This window comes from Pelobates fuscus, chromosome 5, assembly GCF_036172605.1.
Source record: "Pelobates fuscus isolate aPelFus1 chromosome 5, aPelFus1.pri, whole genome shotgun sequence".
Classification (NCBI taxonomy): Eukaryota; Metazoa; Chordata; class Amphibia; order Anura; family Pelobatidae; genus Pelobates; species Pelobates fuscus.
Window position 1 is genome coordinate 385,401,182 of NC_086321.1, and position 15,624 is coordinate 385,416,805.

Here is a 15,624-nt window from a genome sequence, read left to right on the forward strand (position 1 = left end):
CGTCTAATTTCCTAGTAATATTAGCCAAATAAAGACTAAACATGCCGTCCTTTCAAGGTGAGACTCTTTGGTTAACTTGACATTTATAAATGTTTATGACCCACAAACCCCAAATAAATGTGGAATTATATCACAGGTTAACAGAGATTGCCAAAAAGAGTGAGGCCTATTTTGTAAATTCAGACAACAATAATATCTTTCAAAGGAGACATTAAGATAGAGTTTCTTGCCATTTGGGATCGCTCATGGTTCGAGGTCTGCGAAACCACAAGAGTATAGAAGAGAAAGAGATTACTACGGAACATCACTCACTTTGTCGATTAGAAGGACATTGAAGCCAAGTTGAGAGCTGACTGCTACCATTTCTGCTTTTCTGAGGTTGGATTCAAGACTAAGCCTCACATCTATTAGCTTACTGTGGAAATAAGAGATTTTAGTGGCTTTACTGGAGTCTCCAGCGAGTGCTTAACATCACACACACAGAATGTTATTTGGTATCAGAAATTCCCACCTAGTTGGACCCTATTGCTAGAATTGAGGTGATATTGTAGGTCAAGCTTGAGGTTCTGGCTTAGTTTTTCTTGGAATTTTATTTGGCTACATCTAAGCTACTGCTATTAGTTTCATATGTGTCTACATCACTTTTCCATTTTACCTTCAAGCAATCTAGTCTTCAAACAGCACATATTTTATGATTACCTGACATTGGGGAGAGTGCCTGAATCCTATACCAGCGAATTGGAAATTTGAACACCAACGTTACAGAACATATGAGAGAAAGAGGAGATTAGTGGTAAAGCAGCATTGGCAACTTTGTTTCATGTCACTACAAGACTGCAATTTAGATTTTCAGTTTCTACCAGAGCAGTAAGGGGACAGACAGCAATACAGTGATTGTGTCCTTTGTAACACTTATAAAAGGACACGTTGTGTCCACCTTCGCAAACTGGCTCTCTGTTCTTCCCAAAACACATATCCCTTCTATTCTCTTTGCAGTATTATGTTGTTCTCTAAATAAGTTTATTTCTTTTTATCACTTCCATTGTATTTTAAATCTTTTGCATGCAACATTGGATCTGGGGAAATAGTACATGCTGTCTATTTTGAATTTTGGAGAATTAGCCATCGGTGTTAATCTTTGCCATGTACTTCCTTCAATGCAAAGGGATCAACAAATACTCAAATTAATTTGGAACTCAAGGTGTCATGGAGATGACTTCTTAATGATGGACTAGAGCAGTGACTCTCAACCCTGACCTTCAGGACCACCGATGGTCCAGTATATAAAGATGGTCCATGTTTTAATGAGGACAATGATAAAAGGAGAGATATTGATATAAAGATATTGATGGTCTTGGAGCTTAAGAACCACTAGTCTGACGTTTCCAAAATTACACTGTGCAGAGTATTTAAAACAACAAGGTATTATACAAAGACTGATTTAATTTTATCTAACCCTACCTTGCGCTGTAGTTGAGCCTGAGTTGGAAAGTTGGCAAATCATGGCACACTGCTACCTACTCCGTTCTTGCTATATAAAAGGGACAAGACCTTCCTCAGCAATTTGTCAATATTGCAGGAATGTTACATGATATACAGCCTCGTCACACACTTCCAAGTTAGGCTTTATTTTAGCTGTACCTCGCTGTCTTCAGGGCTGAACCTAAAACTTAATTATGACCTTGTTTGCTTTCCAAATGATTTGGCCTTCTCTTCAGTTCTACAACATGAAGCCGCTGTCTTTACTTCGTCCCCAATAGCCAAAATCTTCCAAAGAGAAAATAAAGTATTACTTTTCTCAACCTTAGAGGTTTTCTTTGTGCATTTTTCAGATTTATCAAATAAGCACCACATTATTTAATTTTCCATGGACGGCACAGATAAAATACGAACCGTATTGGCAAGTGAAGAAATACGTTTTTCCTTTCGGACATAATCATCATATTACATAAAATGTTGCGACCAACAGTCCAAGTCCTTTCCATGTAATAATTGGCAATTAGCTGTGTATTCACTAAACAGTGACCCCCTTCAGTCTCGATTCCGCGCTGGTCATTCTGTCGAAACGGCTGTGACCAAAGTATACAATGATTTCATTGCTGTTAAATCATGCGGCCATTACTCTATCCTAATTCTCTTTGATCTTTCTGCCGCCTTTGACACTGTTGATCATCAACAGCTTCTTCACATTCTCCGTAATTTTGGTCTACGGGATACTGCTCTCTCCTGGTGCTCCTCCTACCTCTCCCAGCACTCTTTCAGTGTTTCTTTCTCTGGCTCTGCCTCTTCTCCCCAACTCCTCTCTGTTGGTGTCCCCCAAGGTTCTGTCCTTGGTCCCCTACTGTTCTCTATCTACACTGCCTCCCTTGGTAAACTCATCAGCTCCTTTGGCTTCCGTTATCATTTATATGCAGATGAAACACAAATCTACCTGTCCTCTCCTGATCTCTCTCCGCCTATCTTAACTGCCTCTCTGCGATTTCCAAATGGATGGCTGCTCACTTCCTGTCACGATTCGGGAACCTAACACGCTAACAGGTCACAGAAAGTAAAGGGTGCAATACTGGTCCTTAGAATGGCCGGGTTAAGCACACTAAGAATAGTCAGGAGACAAGCCAAGTAAAGGAGGCCAGAAAACAGGAGAACGAGAAACAAGCCGAGGTCAAAGGAATGGAGAATACGGGAAAATCGGAATAACAAGCTAAATAATCGGTAACCAGAGAGACGCACGAACAGACTGCAAAACAGGTATCACAAGACCACAACAGGGCACTGAGAGACAGGAAAGGTAAGTATATAAATTCTATGGTTAATTCTGATTGGATAACTTCCAATCAAAATTAACAATCACACATGGGAGATATTTACACCTCCCACTGTGATTATGGTACTGTGACTTTAACGCCGGGTCACATGACGACCCTACAGCGTTATACATGCTGCCGCTGGGAGGCAAGGAGGAGGACACGAGCGGCGCCTGGAGCTGAGAGGACGCCGCTCGCTGACAGGTAGGGGAAGGGGAGACCCCTTACAGCTGCCCGCGGTGCCCTGACACTTCCTTAAACTCAACCTGTCCAAAACAGAACTTCTGGTCTTTCCTCCCTCAAGTGTTGCTACTCCCGTGTCTGTCTCCCTCCAAGTCAACGGCGCTAACATCACCTCTACCTAACAGGCTCGCTGCCTTAGTGTTCTTTTTTACTCCAACCTCTCCTTCCCCCCTCATGTCCAATCTATCACCAAATCCTGTTGCTTCCATCTCAAAAACATACCACACATCTGGCCTTATTTAACACCGGATGCGGCTAAGGTGCTGATCCATGCTGTTGTTCTCTCTCACCTTGACTACTGCAATCCCCTTCTCAGCTGTCTTACTTGTTCCCAGATTGCACCGCTGCAATCTATAATGAATGCGGCAGTGAGGCTCATTTTCCTGTCCGCTCGCACCTCCCACGCCTCCCCCTGCATTGGCTTCCAGTAAGATATAGGGCTCAATTTAAAATTCTGGTGCTTGCTTACAAGTCCCTTCATAATGCTGCTCCAACCTACCTATCCTCCCTAATACACAAGTATGTCCCGTTGAGGCCCCTACGCTCTGCCAAAGACCTATGTCTATCCTCTGTCCGTACTCCCACCTCTGATGCTCGCCTCCAAGATTTCTCCAGGGCTGCACCTCTTCTGTGGAACTCCCTTCCCTTCTCCGTTAGACTTTCACCCAGTCTCCACTCATTCAAAAAATCATTGAAAACTCACTTCTTCAAGAAAGCATATCAATTAGACTGTTAGCAGGTTTTTATCCCCCATGACGCCTCTCCTGCAACTGTCACAATTACCTACTAAGCCCTCAGTGAATACTTTTCTAACAATTTACTTTGTACCCCTACTTTTACCCTTTGTGTCACTATACTCCCACTCCCTCTTGAATGTAAGCTCATTGAGCAGGGCCCTCCACCCCTTCTGTTCCTGTACGTCCAATTGTCTGGTTAAAATTACATGTCTGTTAGTCACCCATTGTACAGCGCTACGGAATCTGATGGCGCTATATAAATAATAAAATAATAATAATAATAATAAAGTGAAAGAAACAATAGAATGCTCCAGACCTAATTTGAGGACCTTGAAAATTATCTGAGTTTTAGATTTTTTTTTATATTCTGGCTATATTTCATTGATTGAGTTTTTGGTTTTAAAAATGTATCCAGACGAGCCCTTTTTATATTGATTACAAGTAGAAACATTGCAGTTCCTTAAGATTCCTAAAATAAGTTAGCTTCATTTTCATTCGATAGAAGACATGCCATAAGTTAGCCACCCTGAGCACAACCACGTGTCATACTGTAAATCCTTTACGGTGGGCGGCATCACCGTCATCATCGTCATCATCATTGTTATCATCATCATCACCGTCATCATCATCATCGTCATCATCATCTTCATCGTCATCATACTATAGTTACATAGTTACATAGTTACATAGTTATAGTTACATAGTTACATAGCTGAAAAGAGACTTGCGTCCATCAAGTTCAGCCTTCCTCACATATGCTTTTGCTGTTGATCCAAAAGAAGGCAAAAAACCCAGTCTGAAGCGCTTCCAATTTTGCAATAAACTGGGAAAAAATTCCATCTTCACCCCAAAATAGCAGTCAGATGTCTCCTTGGATCAAGCAGCTATTACCCCACTAATTAGAAATTATATCCCTGTATGTTATGGTTTTGCAAGTATTTATCCAATTTCAGTTTAAACATCTGTATGGACTCTGACAAAACCACCTCTTCAGGCAGAGAATTCCATATCCTTATTGCTCTTACTGTAAAAAAAACCTTTTCTTTGCCTTAGATGAAATCTCCTTTCTTCAAGCCTAAATGTGTGACCTCGTGTCCTATGTATAGCCCTGTTTATGAATAGATTTCCATATAATGGTTTGTATTGGCCCCGAATATATTTGTATAATGTTATCATATCCCCTCTCAGGTGCCGTTTTTCCAAACTAAAGAGATTTAAATTTTTTAACCTTTCTTCATAACTAAAATGCTCCATTCCTTTTATCAATTTTGTAGCTCGTCTCTGCACTTTTTCTAGTGCCATGATATCTTTCTTTAGAACAGGTGCCCACAGCATATTCAAGGTGTGGTCTTACCAGCGATTTATAAAGAGGCAAAATTATATTTTCATCCCGAGAATTTATGCCCCTATTTATACATGACAAAACCTTACTGGCCTTAGCAACGGCAGATTGACATGATGGTCTAATCGGAAAATCTCAGCATCTAAAATGTTCAAGCATCATTTCCCATCTCTTATCTGTGTTGTTACGTTGCTACTAAAGCTTTTCCTCTTGCCTTATTGTAACGTAGCTATTACATCGACCTTCTCTTGTAACAGGACATGGACCTGGCGTACCTTTATGGGTTAATTCATTTACAAACATTTGACCCCAAAACCTCATCTCCAGGACTCTTTGGATCTGCGCCCTGGAACATCCGTGCTCTAAACATCTGTAAAACAGAGGCCTCGGATTGCCGCCGGCAGAGGTGCCACTGATTGGCTTAGACTGCCAGCTGTTTGCTCAAAGTCAGTCAACAGTGTTCGAGAATATGGGAGACTGGGTTATAGGAAAATATCACATGGCAAGCCAGAGCAGAAAGATACGACAAAACAAATTTTATTTAGTACCAGAAAGATATGGATAGCCAGCCACAGAGCTACGTAATGGCTTGTTCTTTCATATATATATTTTAATAAAGCTTGGTTTTCTTTGAGTGTGCTATGATGATATTGGTGATACTTTACTATTATTTATTATTATTTTTTCTGCAGCATGGACCAGCCTCCATTATTTATTATTATTTTTTATTTTAGTATTTTTTATTTTTTTCTGTTTGTGTTTAGGTGTATATAGTACTTGTAACGGAGCTCCCTGTACTCCGACCGAGTACCCTCCGTTGATGGACGCTTCCTAGCTTGCGGCAAGGACAACAAGCACCGCACCGGACACCACAACCACTGCAGACTCCGCAACCGCCGTAGCTTGACTGGAGTCTTGCCGTCTTCCTTCCACCCTGGATCAGCTTCTGTCCTCCAGGACCGTGTGGGAAAGACCTCTTCCTTCCACCCTGTATGAACCTCCAGCATCCAGGACTGTGTGGGGAAGACCTCTCCTCCAAGGAGAGTGTAACAGGAACAGCTCTTAAAAGAGCTAAGTGATTAAAGCTCAAGGGAGTATGCAAAGCATAGCAATCCCCAGTGTGATATAGCAGTTCCATCCAATAACGAGACAAGGCTACATTTTGAGGGATGAAGAAGATCTCTGATGTTTAACCCCTTAAGGACACATGACATGTGTGGCATGTCATGATTCCCTTTTATTCCAGAAGTTTGGTCCTTAAGGGGTTAATGGCAGGTACTCTGCTTTTATGCAGAGCTCCCCTGCAAGGGAGACGCCCACAGGCAATTAGGCATTAACCAATAGTGTTGTCGCGAACCCAAAATTTTCGGTTCGCAAACGGCGAACGCAAACTTCCGCAAATGTTCGCGAACCGGCGAACCGCGCGAACCGCCATTGACTTCAATGGGCAGGCGAATTTTAAAACCAACAGGGACTCTTTCTGGCCACAAAAGTGATGGAAAAGTTGTTTCAAGGGGACTAACACCTGGACTGTGGCATGCCGGAGGGGGATCCATGGCAAAACTCCCATGGAAAATTGCACAGTTGATGCAGAGTCTGCTTTTAATCCATAAAGGGCAGAAATCACCTAACATTGACACCTGTCCTCAAAGCCCTGCCCTGATACACACTGACACAGAGCAGAATAGGGACTGTTACCCCTACATAGGGTCACTTGGCAGGTATGGATTGACACCTGTCCTCAAAGCCCATGATACACACTGGGGGGAGCTACTGTCCTCCCCAACCCCTGCGCGGTGGGTGGGGGCCATAAATCACAATGGGGGGACCTACTGTCCTCCCCCCCTCGGCCCCCACCCCTGCGCGGTGGGTGGGGGCCATAAATCACAATGGGGGGCCTACTTTCCTCCCCCCCGGCCCCCATCCCTGCGTGGTGGGTGGGGGGCATAAATCACAATGGGACGGACCTACTGATAGGAGTGGAGTATTGTTCATATCAGTTTAATACCTTCCGCGTCTCCTATCAGTGGACGTGTATATGGCAGCCATTTTAGGAACCGCACACCTGGGACCCGAGCAAGGTCACCTCGTTCAAGCTGCTCTGGTTCCTTGATGAGCCAGCTGCCCGTGAGTTAACATGTCCCGTGGAGAAGCACTCTGTCCTGTAAAGCCTCACCACCAAAAAATTAAATAAATAACAGCACTCGGAGTGGTGAGTTTAGTAAATGTTCATATCAGTTTAATACCTTCCGCGTCTCCTATCAGTGGACGTGTATATGGCAGCCATTTTAGGAACCGCACACCTGGGACCCGAGCAAGGTCACCTCTTTCAACAGGCGACATGATTTGGCCCTGTAAAACTATCCTGGATATTCTCTACAATTTCTATGGATATGGCATTGATTTATGTAACAGGGAGATGGAAGAAGATGCTTGGTCGGTCCTCTTACTTGAAATTTGGGGCACTGCGTGGGCAAGCTAATGTGCCACCAGATAGGAGTGGTGAGTTTAGTATTGTTCATATCAGTTTAATACCTTCCGCGTCTCCTATCAGTGGACGTGTAAATGGCAGAGATTTTTAATTGTTGAATCACCTCCCCTTTTTAGGCCAAGGTGGGAAGATGCTTAGACCACTGGTATATTGGTGCCATCTTGGAGGATTTTTTTTGGGTTTGGTTTTTGAAGCCACAGTGCTGCACCAGTGGGCCTAAAAATTAGGCATGTACACATGCCTGAAAAATTTGGTATTGTTGCAGCCGGCCAGAAAAATTGATGTTTGTTTCACAGGCAGAAAGTGCCCTAAAACATGGCGGCTTGAACCCTAGTTGGTGGCGGATAAGTCACGCAAGTCAAACGTCATTCAGAGCTAAAATACAGCAGCGTGTGGACCATTTTTAGCCCAAGGCAGCTCATCTCATCAGGCCTTTTTTAATCGAATGTATCGCCCAGTGTCAGTCCCTTCGGGATCCATCCCTCATTCATCTTAATAAAGGTGAGGTAATCTAGACTTTTTTGACCTAGGCGACTTCTCTTCTCAGTGACAATACCTCCTGCTGCACTGAAGGTCCTTTCTGACAGGACACTTGAAGCGGGGCAGGTCAGAAGTTCTATCGCAAATTGGGATAGCTCAGGCCACAGGTCAAGCCTGCACACCCAGTAGTCAAGGGGTTCATCGCTCCTCAGAGTGTCGATATCTGCAGTTAAGGCGAGGTAGTCTGCTACCTGTCGGTCGAGTCGCTCTCTGAGGGTGGATCCCGAAGGGCTGTGGCGATGCATAGGACTTAAAAAGGTCCGCATGTCCTCCATCAACAACACGTCTTTAAAGCGTCCTGTCCTTGCCGGCGTGGTCGTGGGAGGAGGAGGAGGAGGATGACTTCCACCTCTTCCCCTGTTAGATTCCCGTTGTGCTGTGACATCACCCTTATACGCTGTGTAAAGCATACTTTTTAATTTATTTTGCAAATGCTGCATCCTTTCCGACTTGTTGTAATTCGGTAACATTTCCGCCACTTTCTGCTTATACCGGGGGTCTAGTAGCGTGGACACCCAGTACAGGTCATTCTCCTTCAGCCTTTTTATACGAGGGTCCCTCAACAGGCAGGACAGCATGAAAGACCCCATTTGCACAAGGTTTGATGCCGAGCTACTCATTTCCCGTTCCTCCTCCTCAGTGATCTCAATGAAGGTATGTTCTTCCCCCCAGCCACGTACAACACCACGGGTACCAGATAGGTGACAACGAGCACCCTGGGATGCCTGTTGTGTTTGGTCTTGCTCCTCCTCCTCCTCCTCAAATCTACAATCCTCCTCTGACTCCTCTTCCTCACAATCCTCTTCCAGCGTTGCCGCAGGTCCAGCAAGCGATGCTGATAAGGCTGTTTCTGGTGGTGATGGTGACCACAACTCTTCCTCTTCCTCTTCACGCTCATCTACAGCCTGATCCAGCACTCTTCGCAGGGCACGCTGAAGGAAGAAAACAAATGGTATGATGTCGCTGATGGTGCCTTCGTTGCGACTGACTAGGTTTGTCACCTCCTCAAAAGGACGCATGAGCCTACAGGCATTGCGCATGAGCGTCCAGTAACGTGGCAAAAAAATTCCCAGCTCCCCAGAGGCTGTCCTAGCACCCCAGTCATACAAATATTCATTAACAGCTTTTTCTTGTTGGAGCAGGCGGTCGAACATTAGGAGTGTTGAATTCCAACGTGTAGGGCTGTCGCAAATCAAGCGCCTCACTGGCATGTTGTTTCGCCGCTGGATATCGGCAAAGTGAGCCATGGCCGTGTAGGAACGCCTGAAATGGCCACACACCTTCCTGGCCTGCTTCAGGACGTCCTGTAAGCCTGTGTACTTATGCACAAAGCGTTGTACGATCAGATTACACACATGTGCCATGCACGGCACATGTGTCAACTTGCCCAACTTCAATGCCACTATCAAATTTTTTCCGTTGTCACACACCACTTTGCCGATATCCAGTTGCTGCGGAGTCAGCCACTTTTCCACCTGTGCGTTCAGGGCGGACAGGAGTGCTTGTCCGGTGTGACTCTCTGCTTTCAAGCAAGTCAAACCCAAGACGGCGTGACACTGCCGTATCCGGGATGTGGAATAGTACCTGGGGAGCTGGGGGGGTGCCGTTGATGTGGAGCAAGACGCAGCAGCACAAGAGGACTCAGCCGAGGAGGTTATGGAAGAGGATGGAGTAGGAGGAGTAGAGGAGGTGGCAGCAGGAGTGCCTGCAATTCGTGACGGTGTCACCAACTCCTCTGCAATGCCACGCATTCCTTGCTTGTCAGCCGTCAGCAGGTTTACCCAATGCGCAGTGTAGGTGATATACCTGCCCTGACCATGCTTTGCAGACCAGGTATCAGTGGTCAGATGGACCCTTGCCCCAACACTGTGTGCCAGACATGCCATGACTTCCTTTTGCACAATCGAGTACAAGTTGGGGATTGCCTTTTGTGAAAAGAAATTCCGGCCGGGTACCTTCCACTGCGGTGTCCCAATAGCTACAAATTTTTTGAATGCCTCAGACTCAACCAGATTGTATGGTAAAAGCTGGCGGGCTAATAGTTCGGACAAGCCAGCTGTCAGACGCTGGGCAAGGGGGTGACTTGGTGACATTGGCTTCTTACGCTCAAACATGTCCTTGACAGACACATGACTATGGGCAGATGAGCGGGAACTGCTCAAGGCGGGAGACGGAGTGGCGGATGGTTGAGAGGGGGCAAGAAGGACAGCAGTGGTTGACGTGGCTGAAGATGCTAGACCAGGAGGAGGATGGTGACTTAGAGTAGGCGTGCTGCTTGTACTCATGTGTTGATCCCATAGGCGTTTGTGATGTGAGATCATGTGCCTACGCAAAGCAGTTGTACCTAGGTGGGTGTTGGACCTCCCACGACTCAGTTTCCTTTGGCACAGGTTGCAAATGGCATCGCTGTTGTCCGAGGCAGACACACCAAAAAAATGCCACACTGCTGAGCTCTGCAATGACGGCATTCTGGTGGTGGACACAGCATGCGTTGATTGGCGTGCTGTCGGGCTGACCCCGGGTGCCAATGCATGCTGTCTGACTGTGCCACTAGCTCCTTGCGACGACCCCCCCCCTGCTTCCAACTTGTCTCCTCCTCCTCTCTGTCTCCCCATCTGAACTTTCGCCCTGTTCTTCTTCTTGCCGAGCGGGCACCCACGTGACATCCATGGACGCATCGTCATCATCAACCGCTTCGCTTGTATCTGACAACTCAGAAAAGGAAGCAGCAGCGGGTACAACATCATCATCATCATCACACCGTACCTCCATGTGTTTAATGCTGCCTGCCTGAGACATATCCCTGTTATCTACATCCTCTAGCAATAATGGTTGCGCATCACTCATTTCTTCAAACGGGTGTGTGAATAACTCCTCTGACATACCAAGTAAAGCGGCTGTGGTGCTAGTTTTGGTGGTGGCGGCAGGCGGGTGAGTGGTATCTTGAGAAGTGCCTGAAGCTAAGCTGGAGGAGGATGGTGCGTCAAGGTTCCGAGCGGAGGCTGTACAAGATTGGGTGTCCTGTGTTAGCCAGTCAACTAAGTCCTCAGAACTTTTCAAGTTCAGGGTACGTGGCTTCTGAAAACTGGGCATTATTCTAGGGCAAAAGGGAATCACAGCACCACGACCACGACGGCCCCTGCGGGGTGGCCTGCCTCTGCCTGTCATTTTTTTGGGGATTAGTGGTACTATGTGTGCAAGCTACTGTGAGACCAGATATGATTGGCAATGTGAACTGTAACAGTTCTGCAGAGCACACACTGTAGGCCTGACACACCCGCTTGAAGACAAGTAACTGCTATTCAATCTATAACAGTGAAAAACAAATTTTCTTTGTAAAAGCACGCTATAGAGACACCAGATATGATTGGCAATGTGCACTTGAACAGTTCTGCAGAGCACACACTGTAGGCCTGACACACCCGTTTGAAGACAAGTAACTGCTATTCAATCTATAACAGTGAAAAAAAAATTTTGGTTTTAAAAGCACGCTATAGAGACACCAGATATGATTGGCAATGTGCACTGGAAAAGTTCTGGAGAGCACACGCTGAAGGAAGGACTGACAGAGCCGCTTGAAGGACACTGACTGGCTGCTATTAGCTTACACTAGAAACCTTTTTTCTTTGTAAAAGCACGCTATAGAGACACCAGATATGATTGGCAATGTGCACTTGAACAGTTCTGCAGAGCACACACTGTAGGCCTGACACACCCGCTTGAAGACAAGTAACTGCTATTCAATCTATAACAGTGAAAAAAAAAATTTGGTTTTAAAAGCACGCTATAGAGACACCAAATATGATTGGCAATGTGCACTGGAACAGTTCTGGAGAGCACACGCTGAAGGACTGACAGAGCCGCTTGAAGGACACTGACTGGCTGCTATTAGCTTACACTAGAAACCTTTTTTCTTTGTAAAAGCACGCTAAAGAGACACCAAATATGATTGTCAACTGTCAAAGCACGCTGGCACAGGTCTGCTGCAGAGCACACGCTGAAGTAGGCCTGACACCAAGACGCTTGCAGACAACTAACTGCTCTTCTATTACAGTGAAAAAAAATTATTTCTTTTAAATCTAAAGCTTAAGCTATTGTAAAAACAGATATGAGTGGTGGCACTGGGCAAGAGGGCACAGTATCCACTGTGAACCTCACACAGAAGCTGTCAGGCAGGCAACTGCTCTTCTATTACAGTGGAAACAAAATTTTGGTTGTAAAAGCACGCTATAGAGACACCAGATATGAGTGGCAACTGTCAAAGCACGCTGGCACAGGTCTGCAGAGCACACGCTGAAGGAAGGACTGACAGAGCCGCTTGAAGGACACTGACTGGCTGCTATTAGCTTACACTAGAAACCTTTTTTCTTTGTAAAAGCACGCTATAGAGACACCAGATATGAGTGGCAACTGTCAAAGTACGCTGGCAGGGTTGTGCAGGGCACACGCTGAAGGAAGGCCTGACAGAGCCGCTTGCAGGACACTGACTGGCTGCTATTAGCTTACACTGGAAACCTTTTTTCTTTGTAAAAGCACGCTAAAGAGACACCAGATATGATTGGCAACTGTCAAAGCACGCTGGCACAGGTCTGCAGAGCACACGCTGAAGTAGGCCTGACACCCAGATGCTTGCAGACAACTAACTGCTCTTCTATTACAGTGAAAAATAATTATTTATTTAAAATGTAAAGCTTAACCTATTGTTAAAACAGATATGAGTGGTGGCACTGACTGTGCAAATGGGCAAGGCATCCAACCTGACACAGAAGCTGGCAGGCAGGCAACTGCTCTTCTATTATAGTGAAAAAAAATTATTTCTTTTAAATGTAAAGCTTAACCTATTGTTAAAACAGATATGAGTGGTGGCACTGACTGTGCAAATGGGCAAGGCATCCAACCTGACACAGAAGCTGGCAGGCAGGCAACTGCTCTTCTATTACAGTGAAAAAAAAATTATTTCTTTTAAATGTAAAGCTTAACCTATTGTTAAAACAGATATGAGTGGTGGCACTGACTGTGCAAATGGGCAAGGCATCCAACCTGACACAGAAGCTGGCAGGCAGGCAACTGCTCTTCTATTACAGTGAAAACAAATTATTTCTTTTAAATGTAAAGCTTAACTTATTGTTAAAACAGATATGAGTGGTGGCACTGACTGTGCAAATGGGCAAGGCATCCAACCTGACACAGAAGCTGGCAGGCAGGCAACTGCTCTTCTATTACAGTGAAAAAAAATTATTTCTTTTAAATGTAAAGCTTAACCTATTGTAAAAACAGATATGAGTGGTGGCACTGGGCAAGTGGGCACAGTATCCAATGTGAACCTCACACAGAAGCTGGCAGGCAGGCACCTGCAATTACATTACACAGGAAAAAAAAAAAAAGCAGCCTGATGTTATAGCCCTAAAAAGGGCTTTTTGGGGTGCTGTCCTTACAGCAGAGATCAGATGAGTCCTTCAGGATTGTAGTGGACACTGAATACCCTAGCCTAGCTATCAATTTCCCTATCTAATCAGCAGCAGCTAAACTTTCCCTCCTCTCACTAAGCATGCAGCTTCAGAATGAATCGAAAATGGATGCTGGGAGGGAGGTTGGAGGGTGTGGAAGGGAGGGAGTGCTGCTGATTGGCTGGAATGTGTCTGCTGACCGAGAGGCACAGGGTCAAAGTTTGCCCAATGATGACGAATAGGGGGCGGATCGAACTGCACATGTGTCCGCCCGCCGCGGCGAACGCGAACACGCTAAGTTCGCCGGGAACTGTTCGCCGGCGGACAGTTCGGTACATCACTATTAACCAATCAGATATCGGTTACATCCCACAGATTCCCTCCCCTCTGCTTGGGAGATAATTGAGTTTCTTACTGTATCTACTCAATTATCTCCAAACTAAAAACTTATACTTTTTATACATTTTTATAACTTTCTCATTTTACATCGTACATGAATAAAACTTTTTATGAACAACACAACTTGTGGAACAACATATTCAAAATTCGTGAAAATCCGTTCAGTGGTTCCAGAAATATTAAAAAGTCTCTTTTGACCGACCGCAAGCACATTTTCATGCCCAAAATAGTTCCATGGATTTGGGCTGTGCGGTCGGTCTATTTTACACCGAGAAATTGACTAAGTCTCATTCGAACGGGACTTAGTCTCCAGCCGCGGTGTCGAAGAAGGTACGGGTCAGCGGTGTTTGTACAATTGGGTAGCCGCAAACAGTTCCATAGATTTATAAAAACAAAGATAAAAAAGGGCTGCGCCACAATAAAATAGTGAATTAATGAGCAATGTCCAATTATAATAATAGATAAAAAAATATAAAAAAAGAGGAGAGGTCCAACCTAGGTTTTCTTATTGTCGTCTTAGAGGGTTGGATACAGGAACAGGGTCTTCAGGTGTAATTATGATTCCAATAATATGGAAAATAAAAAGAGAAGAACAACTAATAGCGCAATATGTATAGTTCAAATGAAGTAAAATAGGAGTAATGGTAGAGAACTCACATTTATCAGAGCTTATGTCCAGCTCTAGGGTAAAGCGCATACAGCGGTATAATCCCCGCTTATGGGATATGTGATGAGTACCTCTTCGTCAATGGTGTCCAATACTCGGGAAAAAAAGGAGACAACCAATAGTGCTCTCTATTTAACTTTCTCAATGGTAAATAATTGAAACCATACTTACAAATATAGAGCAGACCAACTGCTCTTTGATGTCTGCGTTGGGGGAATGATCCCCACTTAGGATTTCTTTGGCTGCAAGGAGCTCCCAGCGATTATAAAACCAATAGTAGTAAAAAAATATAAAATAAACAGAATAAAAAAAAAAAAAAAAAAAAAGCCAGGATAAAAATAGAAATGTGTATATGAAAAAAGGATAATGGCACAAATAAATGACCAAAAAGTTTTAATTCAAAAATACACAATATAAAATTTCCATAACGCGTTTCGTCTACAGACTTTATCAAATGGAATGGAATACAATACCTGTCTAAATGGTGTTTTATAGGGACACAGTTTATTCAAAGATTGGCGCCAAAATAATTCGGCCAATCAGAGTGAAGTTAGATTTAACATGTTTAAATAAACATTCCTAGCTTATCTAGTGATAGCAAATGATATAACTAGACATTTCTGATGAAATTAAGTTTAAAACGAGCATGGGAACGTGCTATACGATATAAAAGAAGTATAACACGTGATTCGCGGCACTTCCCCATTACGGAAACTTTGCCGCAAAGCCGCATGGGTAATGTAGTCTCCCATAGCGGCGGCCGTAAGGACGGAAGGGGCTTAGAAAACGAATGCGGCCGTGCCCATTTTGGGAAGGGCAGACATAGTGGCGGCCATATTATGAAGGGCAAAGTTCGTTCTTAACAGTATACGGTTCTCTAAAACGAACCATATATGTTTGGAATAGAGGAGAAAAACCTTGCTAGCTTAAAAATGTTTATAAACAGAAAGTTAC